A 12,005-nucleotide genomic window follows, 5' to 3' on the forward strand; every position below is an offset into this window, starting at 1 on the left:
AAGAGGCCAACAGAGATCGACAAACGGGCCCACAAAACCCATGCGAGGAGCTTCCTAGGGCGCCCAGCTTGGGAGATCAAGGAGACCACACCACTGGGTTCCACGGGCCGCCTACTACGTAAGACCACTCCATGGAGAGTAGGAGTCATAGCAGATCTATCTAATACACGGAGATGAATACAAAGAGACTGCCAAAATGGGAGACAAGAAAACAGACCCCATATAAAAGAACAGGATGAATCTCCAGAAAAAGAGCTAAAAGAAACAGAGGCAAGCAATCTACCAAATACAGAGTTCAAGGTCGTGGTTATAAGGATGCTCAACAGCAGGAAAAAGGACATCGGAACCATGAAAAGTAACCAGTCAGAAATGAAGAATAACATATCTGAAATAATGAATATACTGGAAGGAATAAACAGTAGGCTAGATAAAGCAGAGGATCGAATCAGCAAATTGAAAGACAAGGTAAAAAAACACTCAATTGGAGAAGCAGAAAGGAAAAAGACTTACAAAGTGTGAGGGTGGTGTAAGGGACTTTGGGACAACATGAAATGTAACAACATCAGCGTCATAAGGATACCCCAGGAGAACAGAAGTGAGCAAGGGATTGAGAACCTCTGTGAATAAATAACGACAGAGAACTTTCCTGGACCTGGTGAAGGAAAAAGTCAGCACAAGTCCAGGAGCCCCAGTCAGGATGAACCCAAAGAGACCCACACCAAGACGCATCATAACTGAAAAGTAAAAATTCAAAACACAGAATCTTAAAGGCAGCAAGAGAGGGGCATTTAATTATCTATATGAGAGTTCCCATCAGGTGTCAGCCAATTTCCCAACAGAAACATTGTAACAGGGGGAGGGGTTGAGCAGCACGTGTGTGCACGGCCCTGGCAACCAGGGCCACACACACTGGGGCATACAAGGGATCCTGGGGGGAGAGATTGATCTAAAAAAACAGGAGCGGGCAGAAACACTGCTCCTCCTGGGCTTCGGACATCAGGGATGGTAAGAGGGAGGGGGAGGAGGCTTGGCAGCTCAACCGAGGGCGGACTGTCAGCGGCAGGCCCTATGCGCCTCCTCCTCTGTGCAGACCTGTTTCCCAGACGCCCCCACGGCAGTCCCTGCGCCCCTCCTCTGGTGTGGAGCAGGCCAATGGGAGCCAGGGCAGATCTGTGAGCGATGGTAGAGAGAGGACAGAGCACCGTGGGTGGGAGGCCTGGACACACAAACTCCAAAGATGCCCGAAGCTGGGCAGTGACTGGAAACCAGCTAAGCCACCTACGTTTATGATAGTTTGGGCTGGGAAAAGAGGCTCCTGGTGCAACCTTGAACTGGGCTGACATAGGGTGACAGGGTGATTTTTCTTTGGGTGTCCTAGAGGAGACAAGCTTTCAGGCAGAAGCTTGCCATGATTTTCAAAGACCTTGGTGATAATAGCACTGTACACAGATTTTTGTTCTTGTGTTTTTTTCAGTTCTTGAACCTATGTAGTAGTTGTAATGACAAATATTTAAATAGCTATTTTCGATGTCACATTCTGAATTTTTTCTTTCCCTTTACTTTGGTTACCCATATATTTTAGGCAGAAACTTGCCATTACTTCCAATTATATAATTATAAATATTTAAATAGCTATTTTGTTTTTCCCCCCTTTACCTTTGTTATAATTGTTAAATAAAAGATCCCTTTCCACATCATGCTGAGTGAAATAAGCCAGGTGTTGAAAGACAAATACCATATGATCTCACCTTTAATAGGAAGCTAAACAACAAAACAAACAAGTAAGCAAAATAAAACCAAAGACACTGAAATAGAGAGCAGGAGGAACAGTGACCAGAGGGGAGAGGGGAGGGAATTTCAGGGGGAAAAGGGGAAGGATTTACAGGAACGAGTATAAAGGACACATGGACAACAACTAAGGAGGGTGGAAATGGGAGGGAGGTGGGGAGCACTGGGGGGGGGGGCTGGGAAGGGAGTAAAAGGCAGAAAACTGTACTTGAACAACAATTTAAAAAAAAGATCCCTTTCCTTCCCACCACACTCTGTCTTTGCGGATTTGCTTGGTTGGCGGCCCGCAGTAGGAACCCCTCCCCGTTACTGGCTGGGTGCAGTAATAGCACTACAGGCCAGAAGGGATTGGCATGAAGTACTCGAAGTCATGAAGAGCAAGGATCTGAAACCAAGGCTACTCCACCCAGCAAATAATCATTTAGAATTGAAGGTAAAATAAAGAGCTTCCCAGACACACACAGAAAAAGGTTAAAGGTATTCATTACCACCAAGCAAGCATTGCAAGAAATGTTGAAGGAACTGCTTTGAGAAGAAGAAGTAGAAAGAGAGAAGAACAGAGTCCTAAAGAAAGTAATAGCGCCCTGGATGGTATGGCTCAGTGTGCTGGCCTACAAACTGAAAGGTCGCCAGTTCCATTCCCAGTCAGGGCACATGCCTTGGTTGTAGGCCAGGTCCCCAAGTTGGGAGCATGCAAGAGGCATGCATCTCTCACACACTGATGTTTCTGTCCCTCTCCTTCTCCTTCCCTTCCCCACTCTCTAAAAATAAATAAATAAAATCTTTTTTAAAAATGGTCATAAATAAATACCTACTTAATCCATTTAAATGGATTAAACGCTCCACTTAAAAGACATAGGATGCCTGAATTGATAAAAAAATATGATATATATATTATATTTTCTTTAATATATATTACCCTATATATATATGGTGCCTCCAAGAGACCCACCTCAGAACAAACGATTCACACAGGCTGAAAGTGAAAAGTTGGAAAATAGTATTCCATGCAAATGGAAACAAAACAAAAGCTGGGGTAGCAGTGCTTCTATCTGGCAAAATAGACTTCTAAACAAAGGTCATAACAAGAGACAAAGAACACTACATAACACTAAAGGAATCAATCCAACAAGAGGATATAACCCTGGTACAGATGTATGCACCCAATATAGGAGCATATATATATATATATATATATATATATATATATATATATATATATATATATATATAAAGTCTTAGTGGACTATAAGGGAGCAATGAACAGAAATACAGTCATAGTGGGGATTTTAACACCCCACTGACATCACTGGATAGATCTTCTAGATAAAAATCAACAAGGAAATAGTGACCTTAAATGATACACTGGGTCAGATGGATTTAATTGATATTTACAGAACTTTTTATCCCAAAGCAGCAGAATATACATTCTTCTCAAGTGCATGTGTTACATTCTCAAAGATAGACCACATGTTAGGACACAAAATATGTCTGAACAGATTCAAGAAGGTTGAAATTTTATTAAGCATAAAACTAGAAATCAACTACAATTAAAAAAAAAAACTTTCAAACACATGGAGGCTAAGTAGCATGTCATTAAACAATGAATGGGTTACCAATGAGATCAAGAAAGAAATAAAAAATTATCTGGAAACAAATTTAAATGAACACACAACCCAAATCTATGGGACACAGTGGGGGCAGTCTTAAGAGGGAAGATCATAGCATTACAGGCCTACCTCGAGAAGCAAGAAAAATCTGAAAAAAAAAAAAAAAAAAAAACCCAATCTAATCCTACAAATAAAAGAACTAGAAAAATAACAAGAAAAGCCCAGAGTAGACGGAAGGAAGGAAATAATAAAAGAAGATAGATGACATAGAGACTAAAAAAACAATACAAAAGATCACTGAAACTAAAAGCTGGTTTTTTGAAAAGATAAACAAGATTGATGAACTTTTAGCCATACTCCTCCAGAAACAAAGAGAGAGGACTCAAAAAATAAAATCAGAAATGAAAGAGGCTAAGTAACAACTGATATCACAGAAAGACAACTGATTGTAATAAAATATTATGAATGACTGACTATACACCTGTACATCTTTAGTATCTATGTAACAATAACATCTATAATATGTTATAGAGGTCTGTCTGAAAAAAGTCTAGTCATTGTTAATATAGTGAGAATGGTTTGTGTGGCATTGATGTAACCTGGCAGCCAAGGCGAGTGGACTGGGATGCACATGTGCGAACAACGACAACTTCACTGTAGTAGTCGGTGGGGGTGGTAGACACCAGTGAGAGAGCATGTGTACTGTGTGGCCATTGCATTCAAAATGACTGAGAAAGTAGAGCAATGAATACGCATCAGATTTTGTGTGAAGCTTGAACATTCCTCCCTGGGAACTATTTGGATGATTCAGAAGGCCGTAGCTATGGACAACTGGTGATTGGCAGCTTCATCATGACAACGTGCCGGCTCATGCATCACGTCTCATGCAGAGTTTTTTGGCAATACTTCAAATCACCCAGGGGACTCAGCCCCCCACAGCCCAGATTTGGTGTCCTGTGACTTCTGACTTTTCCCAAAACTAAAATCACCTTTGAAGGGAAAGAGATTTCAGACTGTCAATGAGATTCAGGAAAATACAATGGGGCAGCTGGTGGTGATTGGGAGAACTGTGTGAGGTCCCAAGGTGCCTTTTCTGAAGGGGACTGAGGCGTCATTGTCCTGTGTACGATGTTCCTTGTGTTTTGTATATTCTTCAGTACGTGTCTCTATTTTTCACATTACATGGCTGGATCCCTTCTGGGCAGACCTCATATATCTATGCAATTATTGATATATACACTGGAAAATTACTTGTGACCAAATGGTTTTTATAGTAATTTATCCAATGACAAAGTATCAAAAGGTAAAAGATTTATTTTGATCTCAAATGCAAAAATAAACAAAAAAGTTTTAGGCATCAAAAGGACACATGGACAAAAACAGGAGGGGATGGAAAGAGGAGGGAGGTGGGGAGGGGTGGGTGGGCTGGGGTGGGAGTAAAAGGCAGAAAACTGTACTTGAACAACAATGAAAATAAAATTAAATAAATAAAAACTCAAAAAAATTTTTAGGTATCACTTACTACTTACTTGTTTTTCTTAATTTACCCTCTTCACTCATGTAACAAAATTAAAAAGAAGAAGGGAGGGTTTTATATTTGGTGGCTTTTTCTGCATAAGTTGGCAGCTACTGTACTATAATATAACTTCATTGTTCTCATACTGTGAGTGCAACTAATGTTGATTTCCCATAACTCTTGCTGATGGGCATTTTCGCCAGTAGATTACAGTGGATCGGACAGCACTGCACTATATCTAAAGACCAAAGAGTTGAAAAAGGCTCCCTCCCTCTACATCTGGTTCTTTGTGCATGTCCCTGGAGAATTTAAATGGGGAAACTACACGATAAAGAAGTAGTCATACACTATAAATAAAAGCATCTTTACTTATGTTGTTCACTTAGTCTGGTAAGCCCTCGATCATTTCTACCAGCTGAAACCCTCCTTCCCACATTCTTCTAGAAAGCCTCACCTAAATTCTTTTTTTTAAATATATTTTATTAATTATGTCATTACAGTTGTTCTATTCCCCCCTTCATTCCCTCCATCCTGCACACCCCCTCCCCCACTACTCCCCCCCTTTAGTTTATGACCACGTGTCTCAAGTTCTTTAGATTCTATATTTCCCATACTATTCTTGCCCTCTCCCTATCTATTTTCTACCTACAATCTATGCTACTTATTCTCTGTACCTTCTCCCCCCTACTCCTTCTCCCACTCCCCTGTTGCTAACCCTCCATGTGATCTTCATTTCTATGGTTCTGCTCCTGATCTAGCTGTCCTCTTAGTTTGCTTCTCTTTAGGTGTGGTTCTTAATAACTGTGAGACTCACCTAAATTCTTAAACCAGAAGTGGCTGCACTCCTGCATCCCACAGCACTGGACCTCTACTTTCGCTAAACCACTTTCTCTGAAGTCCACTTCAGAGCAAATTCCGGATCAGCAGACCCTGCGAGATTTCGGTTTCCTGGAGGTGTATTTCCGATTCATAGTGTCTTGCCTGCGGTAGAGATACACTTACATTGGAGTAACGAAGGGGTTTTTATGTTTGCTTATTTTTAATCTAGTCTACCTCCAAAACAGGAAATGAAACTATTACACTTGCCGTAGTTCCTCCTGCACAACCAACTGCAGAGAGGCACGGGCCATTATTTCTGGCACTTGAAACGTAAATTACATTGTGCTTCCACACTGCTTCATTAATTAAAAATTCTCCCGAGAGAATTCCTTCGAACACAAAAAACTGTCCAGCTTTTCAAGAACTATATTATTGTTATGTAAAAATATTTGCAAATATAGTTTATATAAAAAAGGAGACTAAAATACAGTTCCAAGTAGGAGAACGAAAACAGTGTCTATACATAAGAAAATGTGCATTTGAATCACCCAGGGGACATTCTCCAACTATAAGTGCTTAGCCTCTATTTCCAAAGTATTTATAATACCAGAATTTGTTCAAGTGCATGGCTAAGTAACTTTCAGCACCTCTGTTGGGACATGGTACAGCCATTCCAGGAGATGCACGCCAGTTGGGCTCAGTGTTGGGAAGCAGTTATGAGGGGAAAACTGTAAAAGGACTGCAAGCAAACACTGAGTGATGAGCAGTAACTGGGTAGTGGGGCAACCGTAGGTTTCACTTCCATCCCCCACTTAAAGTAAGGTATTCAGAACTGACTCCTTGGGGGAGTCCTGTATATGTTTGTGGTCAGTGACAAAGGCGGAGGGGAAATAAGGCACTAGGGAGAACTTGAAAGTAAGATCTAAAATACAAGAAATCTGGTCAGAGCTTGATAGCAAACAAGAAAAATGTGCTGCTCCCCTCTGTGGGAGAAGACCAATTATATTGAAAAGTGAAGGTGGTGCCTAAGCGTTGTCACAGCGCTCAAAGTGCCACTGTGATTGGCTTCCTCCATTTCCTGCCTTGAATAAAACGTCACCTTGTCTTGTTGGAGCACCTAGGCCTGTGACCAGTTTCTCGTCACAGGGTCCACAGCGCTTGTCTGGCGATGCCGTGGGTGGCAGAGACGCCAAGGGACCGCCTGCACTGCCCAGGAACGCTGTGCTCGAATAGGAAGCTCTCAGAAACCCTTGCAGGAAGCGCTTTGCTCCAATGCGCTTTGCTCCTGTGATTTTTAAACTGAAGACAGCATCTCAACCTCATAGACTAGAATATTCCAAGATAGGCATTCTCTAAACGTTTCCTTAGATTCATGCTTCAGGTAAATTTCATGCCGCTGCCTTTTCTTGACACAATAAAATGCTTTATTTCCTGGCAATAGCTCTTGCCAGCAACGTGGAGATCATTTTAAAGGAAGGGTGCAAGTTGGAATCTTTCAAATTCTGTTTTCATTTGGATTTTGTTAATACTTAACTACCCTCTTTGCTATATTGAGCACATACATACTTAGTGAACATGTCCCAGAAATCTAGAGAGTACGTATCAACCGAAGACAGAGATTCTGCCAAACTATTTAACAGCATGGCAATTAGCATGTCTATGGTTCTAATCCTTGAAGTTAGTAACTCTTACTATACCTGGCTATCTCTTAGATGTCTGTACTACAATGGGACATGCAACCCAATATTGGGAAAGCAGATTAAAGATGATGATGGCATAGTTACCTACAAAAGGAATAACTGAGCATACAATTCAGGAAAACAAGTCCAAAAGGAAGCCAAATATTAAGAAGTCACAAGGCAGTAAGGGTAAGAGCAGCATTCTGAGTACTTAAAGAAACACCCCAACTGGTGTGGCTCAGTGGAATAAGTACTGGCCTGAGAACAAAGGGTCCAGTGCTGGTTTGATTCCCGGTCAGGACACATGCCTGGGTTGAAGGCCAAGTCCCCAGTAGGGGGCGCAGGAGAGACAACCACACTTTGATGTTTTCCTCTTTTTTTCCTTCCCTTCCCCTCTAAAAAGAAAATAAATAAAATCTTAAAAAACAAAGTCTTAAGGATAAGCTGAAACAGACTGTATTCCTCTCTACCCCAGAAACACATAGCAAGCATGTCCTGTCTCTACTCTTTTCGTAAGCAGCTGTGGAGATCAGGTAGGAAGCAGCACAAAGAAGTCAGCAGACCAAGAGGACAGAGGAATAGTCATAATTATGGACTGCTTAGCAAGAAAACCTTTCATTGTTGAATTGAACTTAACATACACATCTTTTTAGTCAATAATTTAACAAACGGCAGTTTCCTTTTTCAGATCTTCAGGATACAAAATAGAGATGAATGTGGTGCATTCACTTTGCTTCTCAGACAAACATCATTAAGGTGCTTTATAACAAACTGTAGTGTCAAATTCCAATTTTTGACATTAAATAGCTGGGAAGTTTGTGGGTGGTGAACCGGCTGTTTTTATTTGTGTCCTCGGGTGAACTGGCCCCTTTATAAGTAATGGTCTCTGTTTTTGTCAGTATAAATCCCATTTAATAAAACACTAATGAGTGATACGGTTTTCAAGCCTGGAAATCCCACCTCTCTTTGACAAGTGTTTTCACTCAATAAAAAGTTAGAGTTAGGCAGAGCAGTAATTCCCATTTCATTATTGCTTTCAGCATAAGATCCAGCTCTAGGAGACCTGAAGGCTGTTTCTGTTTTTATTTTGTGGCTTTTAGTTCCGTGTCCCAAGCCCTTATCCCAGTAGCAATTTCCCCCACTTACTGCTGAAGTCCAAATTAATCTTGTGACGGGAAAAGAGGGAGAAAGCCGTCTTAGAATTTTAGACGGCAGACTTGGACTTTGCTGTGCTTGTCATTTTTGGACTAAAATTTGTCAAGTGGTCCTACGGCAGGCACGTCTGCTCCAGGAGAGGGCATAACGATGCTGCTCGGAGGCAGACTCCTCCCAGCACTGTGACTGTGCTGGACCACTTCGTCAAAGTCAAGTGCCTGGCAATCAACAACATGTGTGACTAAGAGTGGGCCAATAAATCTAAAAAGCTGGAAATATTCCAAGATATAAAGATGGCTCGGGGGATGCTGAGAAGATGGCAACGGAGTAGGATGGAGCGGATTCTAGCTCCTGTACTCGTGGGTGAAAATCCTGGCAGATCTAAAGAGAAACAGCGCAATATACCACCGGTTACCCAGCATTTATTAAATTAAAAGGCCAGAGATTGTGACGGATGCTAAAACACCAGACAGCAGCAGGTCAGTGGGGTCTCGGGGACCGGAGTAAAGACAAAGCAGCAGCAGGGGCGGGCACCCCCAGCCAAGCGGCCAGGTGCTGCCTCTGCGGTCAGGGTCCAGAGGCATCAGTCTGAGACCAACGCCAGAGGTGTCTGCCACAGGAGCCTGGGCACCCAGCATCCCCAGTGGCCACCAGCTCCCCTGCTCCCTGTCTAAGCAAGGCTGTACAACACCGGGCAGAGACCTGTCTGCTTGCCTGCTTGCGTTAACAGGGAGGGTTACAAAGACAGAGGACCGTGTTCAACTGTAGACTCTGTGGTCGCCAGCCTGGGAGAACTGAGAGACACATTGTCATCACTGGTCTGGCTGGGGACTGGGCTGGGCTGAGAGGCAGGCTGTCTGGAGAGGTTTTTTGTTTTTTTTTTTTGAAAGTGGACTGAGGTGTTCTCCTGCCATGGCAGCTCGACTTGCTTCCCACCCAGCCTTGCAGAGAGCCAGGGGGAAAGCGGAGGCATTCGAGTCCCCGCCGCAGGACTGGGAAACACCTTGCTGGTTTCACGCGACCCAGGCAGCCTGGCTGGTGCACACAGGTGCAGAAGCGGTGAGTCCCGCCACAGGACTGGGAAGGACCCTGCCAGAACCCTGGGACCCAAGCAGCCTGGAGTGTGTGTGGGCACCCACACGCTAGTCTGGTAGCCTGGCTGGTGCCCGTGCTTGTGCCAGCATCCCAGCCCACAGAGAGATCCTGCTGCAACCAGAAAAACCGGTCTGGACAGTTTGAAATCAACAAGGGAAGGGTTTTGTTGTTGTTGTTGTTGTTTTCCCCCCCTTTTTTTAGTAACTTTTTTTGTTTGTTTAGTAATCTTATATATTTTAAAAATTTTATTGCTTTATCTTTCTATACTTTGTTCCTCTCCTTTCTTTTCCCCTGTTTTAGTCCTTCTTCCTTTCCTCTCAAACTCATTGCTTTTGCCTCCCTTCTCCTAACTTTTTGTTTGTTGGTATGTTGCTTTGTTTTCTTTTACCCACAAGAGACACAAATAATGGGGAACTGCGAAAAGACCAGAGTGGGACCCAAAGAGGGGGCATCCCAACAGTAGAGACAGAGAGGCAAATTTCACTTTGCTATAGCAGAGAAGCCACGAGTTGCTGCATATTTTTTTCATTATTCTCACTTCTTTTATATTTTAATAGTACCTCTGTATTCCTCCTCTTTCTGTATAGGCTTCTTAGTCTTGGGTGGTTAGATAGTATTATTAGGCAGGTTTCCCCTGTTCTTTCCTCCACAGTGTTTTGCTAATCCTCTATACTCCACGCCACTTGTTTTCCTTTAGCACACTATCTAAAGCTCTATACCCCCTACTCAGACAGATCACATAGAGTTTGTTATGTGATTGCTGCTCTAATATTAGTGTAAATAATAGCTGTTCTATACAACTGTAAATACTTCACAACCCATCTCCCTGATCTTAGCCCATTATACAGGTCTCTTAATTCTATTACTGTAGTGATTAACTCTATTTGCTCACACACTACACCTATTTACTGTTCCTTACTCTCACCTTACCTCAAAATCTGACTGTCTGTAACCTCACTGCTTTCTAGTTCCAACTCACAAGCCTTCCCTCCCCAACAAAAGGCTTATCTTTTGTCCATCCTTTTGTAAAAGTGGCAAGTTGGGTTGAAGAATACGGTTAACACTATATATAGCCTAAAGATAGCCTATCTCCTTTCTACCAGCTGTGACTGTAAATACCATAAAATACTCTTCTGCTGTCATAAACCATTTTGCCTCCCCCTCCAACTGATCACACACACACAACAAAAAGGAGTAGGTGGGACTTCAGCCAAGATGGAGGTATAGGTGGACCCACCTCACTTCCGTGCACAACCAAATCTAAGAACAACTATTTTTAACAACGATAATTACAACCAGACCACACAGAAAATCGACAATACGGAGTCCGAAAAAAATAATAAATAAAGGACGAAATGCTCGGCTAAACGGGTAAGCCAGCAGCAAAGCCGGTTGACCGAAAAGATCCCTGACCTGGTGGCGTGCAAGCAGCTGAAGGCGCGGATCGGATCGCGGGCTCACTACGGGCACACACAGGGAAGAGGCGCACACAGGGAAGAGGAGCGGTTGGCTGTGTCTGCAGTAGGTTGTGCATTTGTGTGCAGATAAACCAGTGAAGAGGCCAGTATTGAGACCGCAGGGCACGGGGCAGCAGGCTCCCACAATTCTGCTTGGATGAACAGGCTGGGGCAGTGGTGAAACGGGAGGGACTGGGCTAACGGAGAGGACCGCCATTGCTCCCTCTCTGACCCCGCCCCCACACGCAGCATCACAAACCAGTGACCTGGGTGGCCCCGCCCTGGTGAACAACTAAGGCTTTGCCCCCCTTACTTACCGGTGCAAATAGACCAAAAATGGCTCAAGAAAAACTCAGAGCCCCTGAGCCAATAAATGTAAGTGATGAGGAAATAGCCAAACTTTCAAATGCACAGTTCAAAACACTGGTTATCAGGATGCTCACAGAACTGGTTGATTTTAGTCACAAATTAGAGAAACATATGAAAGCTAAACTAATTGAAATGAATGGTAATGCAAAGGATACCAATAGTAATGGAAAAAAGTCTGGGACACAAATCAATGGAGTGGACCAGAAGAAAGCAAATATTGGCCAAACAGAAAAGAATGAAGAAACAAGAATTCAAAAAAATGAGGAGAGGCTTAGGAACCTCCAGGACATCTTTAAACGTTCCAACATTCGAATTATAGGGGTACCAGAAGGGGGAAAGGAACAGCCACCAGTGGAAAACTTATTTGAACAGATAATAAAGGAGAATTTCCCAAGTCTGGCAAAGGAAATAGACTTCCAGGAAATCAAGGAAGCTCAGAGAGTCCCAAAGAAGTTGGACCCAAGAAGAAACACACCAAGGCACAACATTATTACATTAGCCAAGATTAAAATGAAGG

Source organism: Artibeus jamaicensis, unplaced genomic scaffold (genome assembly GCF_021234435.1).
Source record: "Artibeus jamaicensis isolate MK-2021 breed Jamaican fruit bat unplaced genomic scaffold, CSHL_Jam_final scaffold_833, whole genome shotgun sequence".
Taxonomy (NCBI): Eukaryota; Metazoa; Chordata; class Mammalia; order Chiroptera; family Phyllostomidae; genus Artibeus; species Artibeus jamaicensis.